Genomic DNA, 20919 nt, shown 5'->3' on the forward strand with positions numbered 1-20919 from the left:
GAAGCCAGTGGAGGGTCACATAGGAGAAACAGACAGATGAAAATACACTGCCTTGTTCCAGAGAGCCGTGTGAGCAGAGTGGCGTGATGCGGCATACGTCACGGGACATCAGAAACCCGCGCCGTGTGCTGCGTCAACACAGCTAGCTTATTTGCACTTCTCCTTTGGGGTCACCCAGATGCTGATTGCGAGCAAACAGTTTCCCTCCAGATTAGGGCGATTAATCTGGGTTCATGCCATGGGCTACCAAACTTTCCCACTCTCTTTTGTAAGATAATTATTGTGAGCTTTGCTCCAAGCTCGAGATAAATGCTGTGGGAAGACCAGGTTCCGAAGGGTCAGGCCGCTGGCACACGACTCCCATCTGAGTTGCACTTTGCAACACCGCAAAGCCTCCGACTGCAGACATTTTGGAGGGTTTTGCTCTCCACGAACCTCTTGCACACATAAAATAACATTTTAAAGGTGTAAAAACAGCACTTGTCATGTTTTCAAAGAGTTTGGGATTTATATTTCAAAAACAGTTTCCTGCAGGTATTGTTGAATGCAAAAATGGCACGAACATTTATACTTGATAATAATTTACTATTCCGAGATATTCCATCATCTGGGTAATTTCAGGCATTCATGGCATTTTTACTCTGTCTCAGTAGTAAAAGTCATGTGACCAGTGTAACGTCTGCTGTCTCATCACAGAAGAACCACTGGTCATCAAAGCTAACATGCCATAACCATGAAAACATCAAACGTGAGACAGCAGACAGCCCTGCTCACAGTGAGAGGAAGCCAAGGGTCGGAGGGCTTCTGTGGGACACTTTCAAGTGTCCCTCCCACACAGAGAATGCAGGGAGCAGGAGAGGAACCCCAGATAAGGAGGGAGGGAGGTGTCCGCTACTCGTCCCTGCCTGATTGATGGGGGTCCTGTTTGATGAAGATGTGGATGTCACCCAGCTCGGGCGAGGAGAGGAAGAGCATCATCAGAGCCTGAGAAATAGTGGGATTAAACAGGTCAGACCAGGTCAGGAGAGATGGATGTTAAACTTCCCTCTCAGCTGTGCTTAGATTCTCAGAGACGGAGGAGTTTTACATAATCAGCGGGTGGTCTGCAGGCGGAGATACACACACACGCACGCACGCACGCACGCACGGACCCCATGTCGCCTGAAGCAGAAGACGAAACCCTGCTGGGCAGAGCTCAGCAGAATTAATGAAGATGTTGAGTTCAGCTAGCTGTGAATAACAGAGCTGTGAGCTCAGGACTGCTGGACTGGAGGTGACAGTGACGATGTCTCTAATCTCCTCTCACTAATGTGGACAGCTTCACTTTGATGGGGAACATGGGCTAGAATTATTTCCCCGACTAGCTCATTATATTAAACCACCGATGCCCCAATAAGAACCAGAATCCGTCTGGTCTCTTATAAATATTTATGCAGGGAGGTAGTCAGAGGGGAGGCATGTGCAGTGGACTGAAACTAGCCAAGAGTCTTTTGCAGTGGGAGCGGCGAATGGAAGAATCTATTAAAAATCTCCCCGTTAAATATTTATGGGCCAAGAGTCACTTTTTGGTGCTCGCAGAGAACACATTGACAGAACAAGCTTCCATATTCCATATTAAAGGAGGTTAAGACTGGAATACAAGGCTAGAGGACTAATACCAGCACCCAGAGAAAATCCATATCTTTGGTAGATCTGTGGTGAAGGAATCAGGAACAGATGGGGAATGCTCTAATTACATTTGAGTGAGGGGAATGCTGGGAACAGAGAAAGAGAAGAGAGTGAGAATAAGTGAAAGGAAGAGAGTAAGAGAGAGAGAAATAAAGTGAGACAGAGACAGAGAGAGAGAGTGAGTATACACTGAGCTGAAACAGCTGTTCATGTCTAATGATCTGATGAAGCTGATTAACTCTTTCATTGCCTTTACTGTGGCTCATCATATGCTGGTATGTATGAGCCTGAGTTGAGATTAAATGAATGTTAGCTAAGTGCATCCAAGCATGGGAACGTGTGTGTGTATGTGGGGTTATTTATCTGTTAAGAATAGCTTGGTGTCGTCTTCTCTCTGTGTCTCATCGTAGCAGTCCCACACAGCGCCACTCTGTCTGAGGGACAGAAGGGTCCATTCCAACATCCATACATAACACATTCTTAGAGTGTACATTACACATACATAACACGTTATTAGAGTGTACAATACACATACATAACATGTTATTAGAGTGTACATTACACATACATAACACGTTATTAGAGTGTACATTACACATACATAACATGTTATTAGAGTGTGCATTACACATAACACATTCTTAGAGTGTAAATTATACATACATAACACATTCTTAGAGTGTACATTACACACACATAACACATTCTTAGTGTACATTACACACACAACACATTCTTAGAGTGTACATTACACATACATAACATGTTATTAGACTGTACATTACACACACATAACATGTTATTAGTGTGTACATTACACATACCTGTTATTAGTGTGTATATTAAGTGCATTGATCCACAATCTTTGATCTTCAGTGATCTTCACCAAGTGAGTGAGGACTCAGTGTCTAAACAGCACTCATTAAAAGTCTATTTAATTAAATATTTAATATCAGCTACACAGTAAGATTTTGCCTCAGCATGCATGAATGGTATACTGATACACTAGGTCTGCGAGTCCTGCAGACAGTGAGCGTGCACATGGATGCACGTGCACGTGGATGCACGCGCACGTCAAAGATGTGTGAGCGATCCTCGGTGAGCTGCCCAGACTGCTGTTAACAGATGCAGTGGAGCTCTGGTGCATTAGTGAGATATCACAGTGTTGTGTGGTCCTCTGAAAAAAGTAGGGCGTAGAATGGAAGCACCTTTGGCTTGGCAGCTTTTTGTCTTAGCATCTGACATAGCCATTAGCATTGAGCTAAAACACTGCTTTTATGCCTATGTTCAGATATATACTGTGACATGCATCACAAATATTGCATGAGTGGCTCCGTTCAGTAGCAACAAATGCTTTGAGAGCCCACGGTTTGAGTTGTTGAGCTGTGTCTCCCATTATCGGATGATTGGCGCGTAAGAAACAGGCACGTAGTGAATGTAGAGGAGTTCCTAAGACTGAACAGTGATGGGGAGGAGGATAAAATGGAGTCCTCCATCTCTTCTGAATGTCCTTCTGGAACATTCTATATGCAGAGCACGCAGGCTAGAGAGCAGTGAGACAGCCCTCACGCCCCCTCACGCCCGCCCTCAAACCCGTGTTCCCTGGAATTCCACTGCACCTGCCTCACTGTGCAGCTCTGCTGCCTCCCGATGGGCAGGAAGACACACTGCTGCTCCGGTCCTCTGGGCTCAGGAGCCGCGCACACGCTCTGTGTGTCAGCCAAGTCTGCAGCTTGGTACTCTAAAAGCAACTCTCTGCATCCTACCGCACAGCAGGTGGAAACCAGAGACTGTGTACAGACTAATGGAACAGACAAAGCTCACCCAGATGGAGGAGGATCTCGGTGTTAGGACCTGGAACACCTCATTCAACCTCATTCATTCACTGCAAGCTTATTTCACACCTAAACTCTCCATTAATCTACGAGACAAGCAAAAGCTCAAACAGCGCACTCAGAAAGCATTTCAGAGAATAGTTGCAAGAGGAAACGAAAGAATTCCTTGGGAAATCCTTGGACGTGGCATTGTTTTGCTTCCGTGCACATTCATGGGTGGAAAAATAATGGTGGATGGTGGTGGGTGGGTTTGTTGGGGGGCTTCAGAAATAGTCAGAGCCAAAACCAGAGTGATGTTCAAAACAACGCACACACACTGAACTTTAGACTTCCCGCGGTCGATATTCTGAGCCTTTTCAATGATGTCCGGCGACCGCCACCAGGCAGGAGTGCAGAAATTGGGTGAGTGCCCCGCGGGCTGTGGCAGGATATTGACTTGGGGAGTGGAGGAAAACATCCGAGTGAGTGAGCGATTGGAGCAGTAAACAGGAAAATACAGAGAGAGGAAGGAGCGGACTCGGAGCACGCTGCTGTCAGGGACACGGCTTCACTCCGGCCCCTGCCGACCTGCCGGCCTGCCGGCCCGCGGCCCCACTCTCTGGCATCCTGTCTCTGGGCCTGAAAAAGCGCGCGTGTGTGTGCAAGTATGCACGTCTCAGCTTGGGTGTGTGTGTGTGTGTCTGTGCCATTGTTTTGATCAATGATGCCTATTATTGAGGTTTTCAATTTACTGTTGGAAATTTTCCGCTTTAATCATGGAGGATGTTACTGGGCTGGGCGCATTGGAATTCCAAGAAGTTTGTTGGTGACCTTGAAGAGGCCAACTATTCAAACATGTGCACACACACACACACACACACACACACACACACACACACACACACACACAAACACACACACGCACACACACACACGCACACACACATGCACACACACACACGCACACACACACATATACTTTCAAAGCCAGACCATAGGGAGGGTTGCTCAAATGGTCAAATGGATCCCACAGCTTGATTAAGGCTGGATATTTCAAAATTTCCCCTTTATTCCTCCTTTCCTTAAATACTAATCTTGGATAAGTGGCTGCATTCCGTAAGTCCGAGCACACTGAAGAGCGATCCAAAAGAGGTCAAGCCATTAATCTCTAAACTGAGTGAACTACATGTGAACGGATTTGCATTTAAAGAAACAAAGTTGTCAAAGAAACAGATAATGAGATAGAAACAAGGAACCCTCTGAATGAGATAAGCGTCCTGTTGTGTTCCAGTACCCACGTATCCAGGGAGGATAATGATAAGCTCAGAGATGTAGTTCTAGATGCCTAACCCTTATAACTACTGTGATTAAACAGTTAAGGCCTCTGCTAGTAGGTGAACAGACCCATCTATTTAACTGGTCTAACCTTAACCCTAGTAGCTCTATGAGTGCCCAAACGTAAACGTGGGGGTCTAGTTTAGGGGTTTAGCGTCTAGATACTATAAAAGCGAACAGGAATGTTACAGAAGGTGTAAAGACCATCTTCACCTAATGAGTAATGATAACACAGACTTACAGATCTACTCAATAATACACTTAATAACAGCATGGGTTATACACACACACACACACAACATGGGTTATACACACACACACAACATGGGTTAAACACACACACAACATGGGTTATACACACACACAACATGGGTTATACACACACACACACACAACATGGGTTAAACACACACACAACATGGGTTATACACACACACACACACACACAACATGGATTATACACACACACAACATGGGTTAAACACATACACAACATGGGTTATACACACTCACACAACATGGGTTATACACTTACACACAACATGGGTTATACACAACACAGTTCTGAACATGGTTCAGTCACGCTCAGACTTCCAGGATGTCCAAGCTGACTGGTGGAGAAGAAGGACCCATCACGACTGGCGTGCACACGCCAGAGCCTCCGCCACAACCTCAGCATCTGCGGTGACGGCCGGACCGCTAGCTGCCGCCCCTGTGAACGCACGGCCCCCTTCACCGCTCTCGAGACGCGGGGCTATTTTTAGCTCCTTACATCCCTCACAGTCGTTGTTCTCATGTACTCACCTTCCACTGTCTACCCACATCTGCCATTAAATCTGCACGCACCATCTTCTAATCCTACACGGCCCCTTCCTCCGCACGCCACTTGCACCGTTTGATATTAAAATCATCAAAGTGCATTTTTTTTGGGACTGAAGCCCGAATGTAATGTCAACGTGTCAAATGATACAGCAATCGCAAGCCAATTTATGCTGTGTTTGCTTTAAGTGCCCACATTAGCATTATGGGATTTGGGCCTCTTGAGGACTTGCTGGGAAAAAGAAGCTAAATGGGGCAAGGAGAAAGTCCATAAGCCCTGTGCTCCGGACTGGACTACCACAGCTCCCAGAACTGGGACTTTGGCCTTTGATTCCCAGAACCATGCCCACGGGAACAGAAGGTTTACGAGTGTGTGCCGGATTCAAGAACGTTTGAACGGTACCCTTCATCCAGCGCTTCCTGCAGTCACTCGTCTGCATTCTGCTCTGACGTGTCCCCTGCCACCAGGCAAATGGTCAAAGCAGATGACCGGTGGACAGGCCCTTGACCTCTGACCTCTGCTTGCGGATTCATTATCTACAAGCGGTAGTTTCTAAAAAGGAAAGCGAAACAAGTGTGAGCCCGAGCCAAAGGAGGTAGCGCTCAGAGAGAGGCCTGCTTTGTAGGAGAGTGTCGGCAGGAGCTACGTGAACCACGTTAACCCAGCGCCGTGGAGGAGAGCAAAAGGTCGGACAACCTTGCTCATGGAACTCGAAAACTCGCCAGGGGAACGGGGGCCAGCTCTGAGAAGTTCCTGCTTCTATGTCTAACCTTTCGGGGCCACTTCCTGTGTGCCGCAGAGGTGCCTAGTGGGAAAAAAACTCAGCACAGAGTTATGTGACCGTGGGCTGAGACAAACCTGAAGGACATGCATGGGAAAGGTGTAGACGAGACATGTTGAGCTCCACCCAGGTTAAAATGCGGCCAGGGCAGCAGTTATCCTTAGCTAACATCCCACAACATCAAACTCGGTAGTTTCTGTAGTTATATCTCCATCAGCCTTGGAACTCTCTTCAGGTTATTGGACTGTAGATTGACGCTGAATTTCAAAAAGTCTATGGACTTCCTGTGGAACTTTAGATGTGTGATTATGGACTTAGTTGCCTGTGGGTTGAGGTTTTAAATGTTTCCACATGAGTTGTATTAAACAACAAAATAAAGACACATGGCACATTTTTACACATTCCTGTGGATGCTGGTTTTGCTCTGGTGGCACTCTGGAGGTATTTTTTGTCATTGTATTGTTTGGCATTTGCAAGGGTTTGTAACACTTACCTGGCAACCCATTTCCAGCCGTCTGATGCTTTGCAGGATAAACACTTGGCTGAGAGTCCTCGTACTCGGATTAGTGAATGCATTCGTTAATGTGCTGCTCTGCTGACATCACACCATTAATGAGAGTTTTGGTCGTGTCGTCACAAGCGCTCACGGGAGACCTCTGTAAGCCCTTATAATGCTCCCAGTGGTTATGACCTGCCGTCCTTTAAAACCAGTTCAGGTTGGTATGCACCTCACTTCACTTCAGCACCTCCACCAGTGAGAGTTCTCATGTGTCTGGGGCAGAAAATGCTGTCTGATGAAAATTTTGAGGGAAAAGACCCTTCTATCGCACAGATGAGCTGGAAATGGCAAAGAAATAATGCACAGCCTCATTTCCTGTCTTTCTCAGAACCTACATACAACTGGACAATAAATACACATGGTGCAGACCAGTGATGGCCATTGGTCAAAGAACCTGACAGTGCCGTGGCACTGCAGATGCTGCACTGGGTCATTAGTGAGAAGAAGCTTCTCAAGTCTTTCTTCCTAGTGATGCCGATTAAACGCCCAACATGGTGTCCTTCAGCTCCGTCCAGTGTCAAACCGGAGCAGCCACCTCAGAGCTGGTGCACTCGCTGACCTCAATCACATTATCGAGCTTCCCTGACAGTGTCCGCAACAGCTGAAACGGAATAAACCATGCAGCCGTGGCCACCCGGGACTTTCACACTCTGTGCACCATCGTAGGTGAGGGCACGGAACGCCTTTTCTTGAGTGCCTGTCATAATAATGTGAAAGGCAATACACAATAGAACCGGGTCGAGTTATACGAAATCACAGATGTTTATCTCACCGATGAAGAGCTCAGCTGCTCAGACAATGCTTGCATTCTTGGCAGGCTCAGTGGACGAGGAAGCGATGATCAGCGCAACATTCCCGGCCGCTTCCTCAAGTGTGCCGCGCTACCTGACGGTGGGCAGTGGCCTGTGCGGTTTCCGGTGCTCGCGGGCCTCCCTGGGCCATGAGGGAATTGCAGGGGCCTGGCCCCCAAAGAGGAGCAGGTGCGAAGCCCTTTCTGGACTTTCCAAGGATGTCAAGTCAACGGACAACTCGTTAACGCTCTTCCTCTGACTCGGAAAACAAAGGCCCTGGAATGTAAGAGGATGCATTCCTGCATGGCGTGGATGGTCACGATAGGGACCGCTGAGGACATTCCAGAGTCGTGCGCCAGGACTTTGTGGTAGAGAGGGGACTTTTTCAAACGCCGTCCTGAAATTACGTTTCTAAAAAAACAAAAGGAAAAAGGAAAAGGAATGGAAGGAGTGCACGTTTCCTGGCGTGGCTGCACCCTTCTTCCAAGGTGAAGGAACATCTGACCTGCCAGGGAGCTCCGGAGGTCTGATGGCATCTCAAACAGCACTGCAGTGATTACCAGAAATGCTCCGAAAGGCAGAAAGATGCCTGAGCTGCTCACATAAGTGACCGTGACAAATGCAGAAAGGCCATTTCATCTTTAAGATGCGTTTCTGTGAATGCAGTGATGGGGTTTGTTCTGGGAGTGAAGCAGCGCCCTCACTGAAGCTCATGCACTTCCAGTTCTTCACGAGCGCTCCTTTGTCCTCGTTAAAGGACACATATCACGGGTGATGCTGAATGCCTCAGAAGGTCTTTTTAAAAAATCTTGTGGCCAGGCCAAAAGTGGCCGCCTGTGCCCCACAGAGACGGCAGCCGTGAGGGGACCTGGTGGAAGGGAGAAGCTCAGAACCTGCACGGAGTTCGGCTTTGAACAGGCAACGTTGGGCTTCGCTGTTCTTCTGAGTTCAGGTCAATACAGCACCAAGGAATGGTGAAGGAGGAAGGTCAGTTTGAACTTTGGACGTGGTAGTGGGAAAAATAAACCACACACACACACACACACACACACACACACACACACAAAGAACCAGCAGGAAAGCGTGTTGAAATCCAGTCAGAAATAGAGTTATGACATCAAGTTTACGTTATACTTCCTTTATGCCTATATGATCAAATGTTTACGTGTGGGAAGACAGTTGACTGTAAACACAACGCTGATACATATGTCTGTAGTTTTCTAGTGGGGGTGGGAAGAAAGGAATAAGAAATTCAGAATTAAAACGTGTTCACCTCATTAAAATTGATCAGGTAGATATGGTGAGCAATCCAGTTAATAACAACCTACGATACAGGCCATACGGTCTGACTGAGTGCTGCGTACCGTTTTTGAACAACATGGCAACCCTGAAGATGGCTGCCCTCCAGGATGTAGCCTTGGCAGCTGGCTCTGGGTGTCGCAGTGGGCCGTGCTGATTTATGACTCCGTTACCACCATCCTCAGTGCACAGCTGCACTTCCTGCGGTCCCTCGCTGCTAAAGATGTCACCTGCTTGTTTTCCTAGCTGGAAGCAAATACATTTAGTAAACAAACAAACAGGCAGACCCCACCCCACCCCACCCCACCGTCTCCTGTGCCCGGATGGCTTATGATGGTGAGGAAGTGAGCAGATTTGCTGCACGCGCTGACGGCTGTACGCTGGCACTTCCTGAGGGATTCATGCAACGGCTATAGGGGCTGACCCATGGGGGGGGTTCATTATTCACCAATGCGAGGGTGGGGGGGCATTGTGAAGGGGTGTGGCTCGTAGGCTCAGAGGCAGACCTGCCACAATGAGTTTGTGACAAGCTTCAACTCTCCCTGAAGCGCACACACACACACACACACACACACACACACACACACACAGGTGAGCAATGGTTGCAGGAAAATCAGTTTTGGATGAGAACAGCTCTCTCAGCTAACAAATTGGATGAATTATTTGACGAGAGAAGACATGGCTCATTGGTTACACATGCATGTCCTAATCAATCACAGGTGCGTGTAGAGAAAGGTGCTAACACAAGAGGCCCCAGTGTTGTAGCCTTAGGGGAGGTCTAGGACCATCTAACTCTCCCCCACAGGCACACACACACACATGCAGACACAGGCTCTCCTTCAGCAATGTCAGACACCGTGTTATAGTGGTGTTATAGTGAATAATAGTGAACACTATAAAGTAGGGGTTTAGTCTGACATTCCTTCCCAAAGCAAACTTGAATATGTTCCAGTGTCTTTGCACACTCACTGAAATGGAGCTTAAATTTCCACAGACAGTGTTAGCGCAGTACATTATCGGAGAAGAAAGGCAATTTTACAGTCCATGCGCACAGAAAGTCCAGTCCAGCTGGAACAGAAAACTTCTACATCTCTGTTAGGGGTCACTGGCTCCAGAAAAACGCGACTCTGAAAATACAGAGTTGAGGGGAGATGGAGAAGATTGGAGAGTTTCTTCTGTGGAACTGGGTAACGGAAGGTGTGTGGGGGGAACAGGACCCTGAGGCCCACCGGCGTGCGAGGACGTGAGGACTGAAACAGCACACTGCATGCCATCCAATGTCACAACGTACAGTAAATGTTTCACTGGATAAAACAAAAAACTCCAGCATTTCAGTCTAGTTGCTTCACTAAATGCATTGCATGTCAAATCAATGAAAAAGTCATTACTGATTTGGACTACAGAAGTTATCTTCTGTGCTATCTTGCTGCTCACTTTGAAATCATGCTCCAAGATTTGAAAAAGGCTTGTTAGCAGTGGTAAAAAAAAAAAAAAAGTACTTTTACAAACAATTGGATTGGATACTGTTGCAACTGTAACAGAAAAAATTGTAACTAATGGTGAAATATTCATATACATAAATATTCATCTACATGCCCATATTCACACGCACATATTCACATGAATGCCAGTAAGCTGAAACCGGAGGATGTTTACATTTAAAGTCATATTTTCTGACTGTTTGACATGCTTAATAACCTGATATACTTCTTAGAAATTCATAAAACAAATATTAATCAAACTAGCTTTGCTGGCACAGAAATTCAACGTGATCACCCGACGCAAAATGGACTAGACCCACCACACACAAAAATATTTTCACAGTCTTTTCTAGCATTATATTGGCACCAGCTTTACAAGTCTGTCATTACTTTTGGTTAGTTGTTCCAGATAACAGTGTGAGAAGCTGAGTTTGAGCACCTGTTTTCTGTAAACACCACCAAACATCTGCGCCCCTCTCTCGGGCTAGACCTATCCCTCCTCTCCCCCTGAACCCTTCTGAGAGGACACCACGTCCCCAAGGAACGCCTAGTCTTATCGCAATTCCATGGCCCCTCTTCCGAGGATTATTCCTGTCTGCCGCGGTGGCTTGTGTGTGCCAGTGGACTGCGTCCGTGCACACAGATGGGAACGGAGACCTGTGATGGGTTACACATGTTGCTCTTCTGAGGCCACCAAACATTTCCTTTCGGTTCCATGGTTCACGTCCCCTCACGGCCCGGGGTGAGTGGGCATACCCAGGGAGTGACAGAAGAAGGATGATAAATCACGCTCACTGCTAACGGACGGGTGCACCGATTCAAGATTTGTTTGCCTTTCTCCACTCCATCCAAAATGATTGGTGCAGTTGGATTTTAATGTTGGAATAAATGATCAGTCTTTGCACAAGAAGCTGAGAGATCAAGATTTAGTGATCTGGTGTTTCCACAAGGCCTAGCTGTGTCTCCAGGGACTGGCGAACACAAATCAACTGTTTTTGCATAACTAATCCCTCATAGGAGTGGGACTGTTTTAAATGACCCCAGGGAGGCAACGACACGGATCCGTGTTGTTCTATGGTAAATAAGCTGCGCCAGAGAACAGAAAATACCCGGCGCGTGCAGTCGCCTTGGGAGACTCGCCTGGCCTGACTCACATGGGCGGTAATCACGTCCTCTCATCATAATCCTCGAAGTGCACCTCATTAACTAGACATCCGCACTGAACCCTGTTGGAGCAGGGCCAAGGAGGCCTGCCAATCAGCATGGACTAACCCCAAACGAGGTGCGGGATGATATGATCCAGAAGACTGTGATCGGCCACATTTTCCTGCTAAGAGCCACTTTCCCGGCTGCGGCAAATAGACACCAAGTGAAAAAACATTAAAAACAAAACAAAACCATACAACAATAAAGCATAAAGATTGAACATTTTCAGAAGCCACCACAATACAGTTCATGCTTACAGGTAATGTCATGAGCCAAACCAAAGACTAGCTCAGCTTTTGAATAATTATAACAGTAAACGATGATTATATTGGTACAGTGAGCTTGTGACCTTTTCTGCTGCGAAGTCATTTACGTTTGCATTTACTGCAGTCATGACCGTTACTCGCGAGAGTTTTGTAAGACGAGAGAATGAGTGTGACCTGACAGCAGGAAACAAAAACCACGAAACTAAAGTGGGAACACAACTAATCTCTCAAATCCAGTCATGTGTCAATTTTTCGCCGTTGCACTGGATGGAGTGTTTTCACAGCCAGGTTCATAAGAAGTGAGTTCAGAAAGTCTCTGTCGACCTCGTGCGGGGACACAGGGCCGTCAGAAATGACACTGTTGTGGGTAGTCTCAAGGTTCAAACAGACAGGGCCTGACAAAATGATTTATGACAGTATTACTTTCCCCAAGTGAGAGAGGAGCTCTCAGCTTCAGTGGGCTCATATTAAAAATGACAGTTGATATTTCCAGTGATTTACTGAGGAAGGCAGCTATGGCATGTGCTGTAACTCTAAACAAGCCTGCACCCAAAGTGTGAGCACTGGAGGAACTCTGACTGTTTGAAAAGCAAAGCGAGGTTCAAAGGCAATTACTTCATCAGATAATTATGGGTGAGCCTTTAACTGTTGATCAGAGGCAGCAAAAAAGGCAGACAGCTTTACACTTTAGACAGCTTTACACTTTACAGATATCTTTACACTGTAACTGTGGAGCTCAACATTTTAGTCCAGCTCTAAATGCCAAGATTCGGTCAGACTTGAGACAGTGCCACAGAGACACACAGCCAACTGTAAACAAAGGGAGGTGCTTTGCAGGATTATATCTCCTTCTTTGGCAATGATGCGAATTTGAAGCGAATGCATTTAACCCTAATAAGGGGGGGGGGGGGGGGGGTTGAGGACATGGGTGTGCGCTGACCCCCCCGTTAACGGCTGTGCCAACACCTGCGAGACAGATGGCGGAAGAACCCAGAGGAAGGTGCCTTGTGGTAACTTTGCTGGCTAGTCTGTGTGTGACAGAACATGCAGAGTCCCTGCCCACCACACACACACACACACACACACATACACACACTCACACACACACACACACACTCACACACACACACACACACACACACACACACACACACACACACACACACACACACTCACACACACACACTCACGCACACACGCACGCACACACGCACGCACACACGCACGCACACACACACACACACACACTCACACACACACACACACTCACACACACACACACTCACACACACACACATACACACACATACACACACACACACACACACACTCACACACTCACACACACGCACACACACACGCACACGCACACGCACACACACACACACGCACACGCGCATACTCACACACACACACTCACACGCACACGCACACGCACACGCACAAACACACGCACACGCACACATACATACATGCACACACACACACACACACACACACACACACATACATACACGCACACACACACACACACACACACACACACACATACATACACGCACTGATCACCCAGCCAACGCTGCACGTGGCACTGGACAGAAACCGCCCCACGGGGAGAGGACCTTCTCTTCTCAGTGTGACACTAGTGAGGGTCAGACAGAAGACACACACCCGGAGATTTTACACAATTTAGCATCTAACAGGACTCTCATAGAATACATAAGGAGTTTTTATTATCTAAGAGTATTTGGGTAGGTATTCTTAACCATATTAATGAGTATTGACAACAATGGAATAGAACAACAATGAGTCTGATTAGAGCAACACTGAGTCTGATTAGAGCAACACTGAGTCTGATTAGAGCAACAATGAGCCTGATTAGAGCAACACTGAGTCTGATTAGAGCAACACTGAGCCTGATTAAACGATAAGATCAAAGAGTCGTCAGATCATTACCATGTCAAGATTATTCCAAGAAGGATGGACAAAATCTAGGGAAAAGAATGAACTAGAAATTACATTATTATTATTATTGTTGTTGTTGTTGTTGTTGTTGTTGTTCCTGCTGCTGCTGTTGTAGTTGTAGTTGTGGTAGTAAAGTTCTAGAAGCTAATATTATTAAAGACCTGCATGCCTTCTTCTCCCCGCTGGTACGTCTGATCTGGGTGGGAGGAGATGAGTTGATCTTCTCCAGGCATGGGCCATCTGAAAGCATACTGGTTCTCACTGTTTCACTTCGGGGTTCCCCGCTGAGCTTGGTACAGCCAAGGCGGCGGTCCGGGGCTACCGGCTTTATCCCCCCGCGGTGCTTGGTACAGCCAGGGCGGCGGTCCGGGGCTACCGGCTTTATCCCCCCGCGGTGCTTGGCACAGCCAGGGCGGCGGTCCGGGGCTACCGGCTCTGTTGATCTTTTGCAACTACCATCATATTTGTCTGCTCTGTGATGTGTGACAGAGCAAGAACATGTGATAGGCTTAGAGGAAACTTTGGACCAATGTTAAAGTTTAAACAGCGCCAAGTCTTATTTTACCCCAAATTACAGTGAATACATACATTTCCACTTAAATTTCTTTCTTGTTGATTTATAATTAATGGTTTATAGGCAATTGTGAATATATTTAGATCATCATAAATTAATACTGTATGTGAACTCAGAGAGGTTATATATGTATGATATATGACAACAGTAGTGTGGCTCATATACATACATACATATATATGTATGTATGAATTCATTTCTATAGTCATTTTGGGAAAGGCCAAGCGGTTGGCCTGCTCTCAGCTTTAACAAGGCTGAATTGCTGTGACAGATTTCCCCTTTAAACACGATACGTTAATATTCTGCGAGCTGTGCTAGTTGAGTGATGTAAAGAATGACCTAATTGCGCAACTTTGCTGTCCTGATCGCGGCAGAAAAAACATTTCAAAGCAGATTCAAACTTCAACTCAGTGAACTGATTTGCGAGTCCGTCCGATACATTATGCAGGGGGTCCCTGATGCTTTCCACGCACTCTCACACACCACATCCAGCACCTCCAGAGAAACGGCACACACGGTTCTCTTTGTCTCTCCACACCTGGACGCGCTGCAGAGGGGACACAGCTTGGGTCACCCCTCCTCCCTATGCTTCTCTTTGATGTGATCTCGCCCTCATCGGTGTGGCCTTGCCGTCTGTCCCGGCTCTTCTGGGTCTGGCTGTTGGATCAGGTTCCTGCGCCTGCACTGTGTGGTCTGGCCCACGGACACCAGCACACACACTCTCGGCAGATGGCCAACTCTAATTAGGTAAGAGGTGCATGCCCACGATGCGGCCTGTGAGCGCACCCAGAGCGGTACTGGACGGCGCTGGACGGTGCTGGACGGCGCTGGACTCAGGGCTGAGGCAGGCACTTTGAACTCAGCAGACGCCACGATTGTGTTGCTTTGGCTCGCTGGAGCTGCAAGGAATCTTGGTCCTACAGGATCATGTGTTTTTGCTCGTGGAACGAGACAGAGGAGTGTTGTGACATCCCAGTAGCAGCTGTGCGTACATGTCTGGAGGATGTACAGGGAACACTCTGTTTATATCCATGCGTCACTCATGTTGTGATGGCTGGAGAAGGCAAGATGGAGGCTAAAGGCGTTCTTTCGCTGATTCACCCTACCGAGGCGTGTCCATTAGAAAAAAAAAAACGTCAATAGTCACATATGAGAAAAACATGTTCTATTATTGTGAAAAATCATATGTGGGGCAATTATAGATAAGCCTTGAGGAATTCAGCACGAACAAAAGAAACTGTGTCTTACAGTATTTCCCACAAATCACAGGGCTCTTGGGTTTAGCTGAGTGCTCTACTTAAGTATGTCAGCCGTGACTACAAGCGTTAAAACAGATCAGGCAAAATATCGCCACAAAATATCCCTTCACAGCGCAGCGGCAGCGTTTACAGAAGATTGGGCATGTTTTCATTTGGAGTTCCTCCAGCAATGCAGGGGTTCCTCGCAGGGAGCGTGTGGGATGCTGGTGCCCCTTTCATGTGGAAACCATATGTAAAATAAGGTAAAAATATGTAAGAATTCAGGAGACGCCGTACTGTTTAACATCGACATTAATCGATGGGCAGCGAGGCGTGTTATATAATTCATGGTGTGATGTTGTGCTCACGCTGCACTGGAGGTTTGTGCTGCAGTCTAAGACTCGTTTCCTCTCATTATAGTTCACGTAAAGTTCATGCGTAAGCATGAGAAGTTCCGTGGGGTAGCCAAGCAAAAATATTCCAAGTGAAGGTTTTCTACAATTCAGATTTCAGGTTTCCAAAGCAGAAATTTGAGGTTTTTTCCCAGCTAAAATTCTCGTTTGGTTCATAGGTAAACTGTTAGGCAGACCCAGGTATTCTTCTAGGTCTTGAGGGCATTCATGTGGTGGTATGATTTTTTGGAGAAATGTACTGATTTAAGCTCTTGAGAGTTTTAAGAGGCCTGGAACATCTTCAGACCGATATTCACTAGTACGCAGTATCCACACATCTACGTTTCAGTCTTTTCTGTACCGTGACTGTTCAGTACTCACATGTCTACGTTTCAGTCTTTTCCATACCGTGACTGTTCAGTACTCACATGTCTACGTTTCAGTCTTTCCTATACCGTGACTGTTCAGTACTCACATGTCTACGTTTCAGTCTTTTCCGTACCGTGACTTTTCAGTACTCACATGTCTACGTTTGTCTTTTCCGTACCGTGACTGTTCAGTGCTCACATGTCTACGTTTGTCTTTTCCGTACCGTGACTGTTCAGTACTCACATGTCTACGTTTCTGTGACTTTTTCCTGCATACTGGTACTTCTGCCAATGCTCCGGAACTCTTTTCTGCTCTACGATATCAGGTTCTGGGTGATATAATGACAGTCTATAAACTGCACTACCCAGGGGGCACTGCATGATGCACACATGTTCACCTTGCTTGTTGGTCAAAGAATCAAATGATGTCTTTTGGTGCACACTCGCACAAAACACACATACACACACACACACAAACAGTACAGAGATACATCATATATGTGAAACAAATATTACATTATTCAATTATTCTATATAACAATAATACTCTTATATATGACAAAATTAATAGTTTGGAATTAATAGTAAAGTAATTATTTGTACAGTGTGCAAAGCGATATGACTGAACATTGCAGTTCTGGGCTGGAGAGACATTTGGAGGGAAAGGTGTGTGTTCACTGAACTGGCTACAGAAGCAATGTGTGAACACATCTATCTGCCTGCCAAATTACAATAAAACAGAATAAATGGATTTATGGGCTGAAATAAAACCTCAAGGCAGAAAAAGGAAAAGAAGAAGTGCGAGACTGTTTTGGACTGCCTTGTCAGTGACGACTCCAACAGCTGCCCTTCATACTCGCTAAAACGCTTATCTTCAAGAAAGCATGCATGTCCAACTTCATCCCAACTTCCTCCTTGTCACTGTTAGAGTATTTTAAGGAGAATTGTGAAACATAATCTCACTTCAGTGTCCAAATATGGTTCTCCCAGTTCTTCACTGACCAGGAGGGCATGAGCCTTACATTGGGTAATGAGATATCACGTCAAAACAGTAGGGTTGATGGGATAGATGATGTACTCTGTCCCAGTCCTTTAAAAATTCACACTGCCAAAATGTACACTGACTGGAGTTCCATAAATGACTGTAGATGAGTTGCTGTGTTGTGCTATGCTGTGTTGTGTTGTGCTGTATTGTGTTAGGCTGTATTGTGTTGTGTTGTGCTGTGTTGTTGTGTTGTGCTGTGCTGTGTTGTGTTGTGCTGTATTGTGTTGTGTTGTGCTGTGTTGTGTTGTGCTGTTGTGCTGTTTTGTTGTCTTGTGCTGTGCTGTGTTGTGCTGTGTTGTGTTTTGTTGTGCTGTTGTGCTGTGTTGTGTTGTGCTGTGTTGTGCTTTGTTGTGCTGTGCTGTGTTGTGCTGTGCTGTGTTGTGCTGTGTTGTTGTGCTGTTTTGTTGTGTTGTGCTGTGTTGTGCTGTGTTGTGTTGTGCTGTGTTGTGCTGTTTTGTTGTGTTGTGCTGGGTTGTGCTGTGTTGTGCTGTGCTGTGTTGTGCTGTGCTATGTTGTGTTGTGCTGTGCTGTGTTGTGCTGTGCTGTGCTGTGCTGTGTTGTGCTGTGCTGTGTTGTGTTTTGTCGTGCTGTGCTGTGTTGTGCTGTGCTGTGTTGTGCTGTGCTGTGCAGGAAGATCCACTAATCCCCTGTTTTTCCTTCATGTATTTTAACACACCTCTCGCTTGTACCTGTTTAAAGGATCGTGTGCAGAACTCGAAGGCCAAGAATCTGATCCTGAAGCAACACAGAGCGTTGTTATACATCAGTCACGTGGTGGATTACAACACAGAACGCTATTATACATCAGCCACGTGGTGGATTATAACACAGAACGCTGTTATACATCAGTCACGTGGTGGATAATAACACAGAACACTGTTATACATCAGTCACGTGGTGGATTATAACAGAACGCTGTTATACATCAGTCACGTGGTGGATTATAACACAGAATGCTGTTATTCATCAGTCACGTGGTGGATTATAACACAGAACGCTATTATACATCAGCCACGTGGTGGATTATAACACAGAACGCTGTTATACATCAGTCACGTGGTGGATTATAAAACAGAACGCTGTTATACATCAGTCACGTGGTGGATTATAACACAGAACGCTATTATACATCAGTCACGTGGTGGATTATAACACAGAATGCTGTTATACATCAGTCACGTGGTGGATTATAACACAGAACGCTATTATACATCAGCCACATGGTGGATAATAACACAGAACGCTATTATACATCAGCCACGTGGTGGATTATAACACAGAACGCTGTTATACATCAGTCACGTGGTGGATTATAACACAGAACACTGTTATACATCAGCCACGTGGTGGATAATAACACAGAACGCTGTTATACTTCAGTCACGTGGTGGATTATAACACAGAATGCTGTTATACATCAGTCACGTGGTGGATTATAACACAGAACGCTGTTATACATCAGTCACGTGGTGGATTATAACACAGAACGCTATTATACATCAGCCACGTGGTGGATTATAACACAGAACGCTATTATACATCAGCCACGTGGTGGATTATAACACAGAACGCTGTTATATGTCGGTCACATGGTGGATTATAACAGAACGTAGGAACCTTGTGTTCATCATATGAACAAAGTACCTCATTCTGCGTCTGCTCACTCTGAAGAAAGTACTGGACTTGTTCAACTCTGCCTGAGATCGGCCAGCTTCAGCTTCCTGCCTTTAGCACTGTATCTAAACTTCAGGCTGGACTTCCCTTCTCTCACTCTCTCTCTACTTCTCTCTCTTATAATTTGCCGGCCACAGTTAGAAATCAGTGACCTGGGACCTTTCAGTAATTGAAGTCTCCACAGCGGTTGCCTACAGCACAGCTTTCAACCATCCACAGGGCGGCTTCCTAGAGCAAACTTAACAAGCTCGTCACAGTTAAGGCCAGACATCAGCAGGCAGAGCAACACTTGTCAACATCAGGGCCAAACAGTGAAAAATCAGGATGTTAGTCCTCTGCTGTACATGCGTGAGGTCAACGCGCTCCGAGCGTGATTGTAGCAACACTACGCGCTAAACACATTTGAGAAGTAAGCGCATATTTAAGTGATGATGATGTGCTGTGTGTAAGACATCAGTGTAATCTCTGTAGCGCTGCCTGTGAGAGAACTGCGTCGAGCCGTAGTAGGAGTGGAGATACCTGATGAGTTCTTCGTTTTTTCAGAAGGCAATAAAGTGATTCGTTTCACCCTTCAGGGATTTAATGCTTGCTTTGGATCTCACAGGAGAAAACTAGGAGGCCATTAAAAGTGTTAATTACAAAAACGGACTCTCTGCCAGCTTGGCGGTGCCGTATTTGCACATCGTAGTTTTCTTATGGTAATACTTTGCCCAAAGCCTGGCAAGTGGTAAATATTATCAAACAAGAAAAGATGAAAAAAAAAACCCATTAAAAAAAAAAAACATCCAAAAGGACATCTCACTGAAACGCGCTCTGGAACATTCCGGAGCTTTCCAGAGCCGTGTCTCTCGAGGCTGCTCTGGAAAGCTTTAAGCCGACATGTGCGGCACAGCAAAAGGAGAAGAAAGGAAAAGCCAAAAGCCAAAAGCCAGAGAGATCATAAAGCCACTTAACCTTCAACCCGAGGGAGGCACATGCCTCACAACACCAGCACCAGGCGCTGAGGCCCAGCGGCAGTGGGTCCCACTCTTTGTCTTCTGTTTCTGGGGGGGTGGGTGGAGGTGGGTGGGGGCTTAGTGCACCTGGAAAGGCACTCCGAAGCTCTGACACTCCAGCCAGCAGTGAACGCCTGATGAATAGCTGGTGATGGAGCTCATTTCAGAATCCTGAGAGCAGAGGCTGGTCCTTCTGTGGGCCGAGAGACACTCCAGCGTGCTGGAGCAGAACGGACCAGCGAGAGGCTGATTACAGCTAATCTGGGCCAGTCCTGAGGATGCGGGGAGGGTGGAGGGGTTCTGTCACACCCAGCTGTCAGGATATTACACATAGGAATAAAGGCTATATTGTGGAGGCCTTGAGAAGAACCCTCCAAACCCCTAATGGAAATAACCGGACCAGCTCTGAAGCCAACAGCTCCGCAGCCAACTTTGGAGAGCAGTTTCCAGCCACAGTGATGCAGAGCCTCTCTCTCAACGTGAGGAAGGAAGCCGATGACATGATTGCCTGTTGAGCATCCTCGCTGCCTAATTAAAACAGGAAGAAGGACGATAACGCTCGTGCTTGCAGAGTTATCAGTTCGGTGGTTGTACAGTGGCCGTGACTCAGGGCTCCATGTAACCTTCCTCTAGATAATACCAAGGAGT

The 20919-nt window shown here is 46.5% G+C and overlaps 1 protein-coding gene across 2 annotated transcripts in view; it reads left to right on the forward strand.

Annotated features, from left to right (window-relative positions):
• Window positions 1-15098: 15098 nt before the first annotated feature.
• The window catches only part of apln (apelin), a 37720-nt gene continuing 31899 nt past the window's right edge, over window positions 15099-20919 (forward strand). For both annotated transcript variants that reach the window (XM_081698887.1, XM_081698888.1), the window contains exon 1: window positions 15099-16060. The gene's annotated coding sequence lies outside the window, so the exon portion shown is untranslated. The remainder of the gene's footprint in view (window positions 16061-20919) is intronic.

The sequence above is a fragment of the Electrophorus electricus genome, chromosome 16 (assembly GCF_041902795.1).
Source record: "Electrophorus electricus isolate QZ-2024a chromosome 16, ASM4190279v1, whole genome shotgun sequence".
Lineage (NCBI taxonomy): Eukaryota > Metazoa > Chordata > Actinopteri > Gymnotiformes > Gymnotidae > Electrophorus > Electrophorus electricus.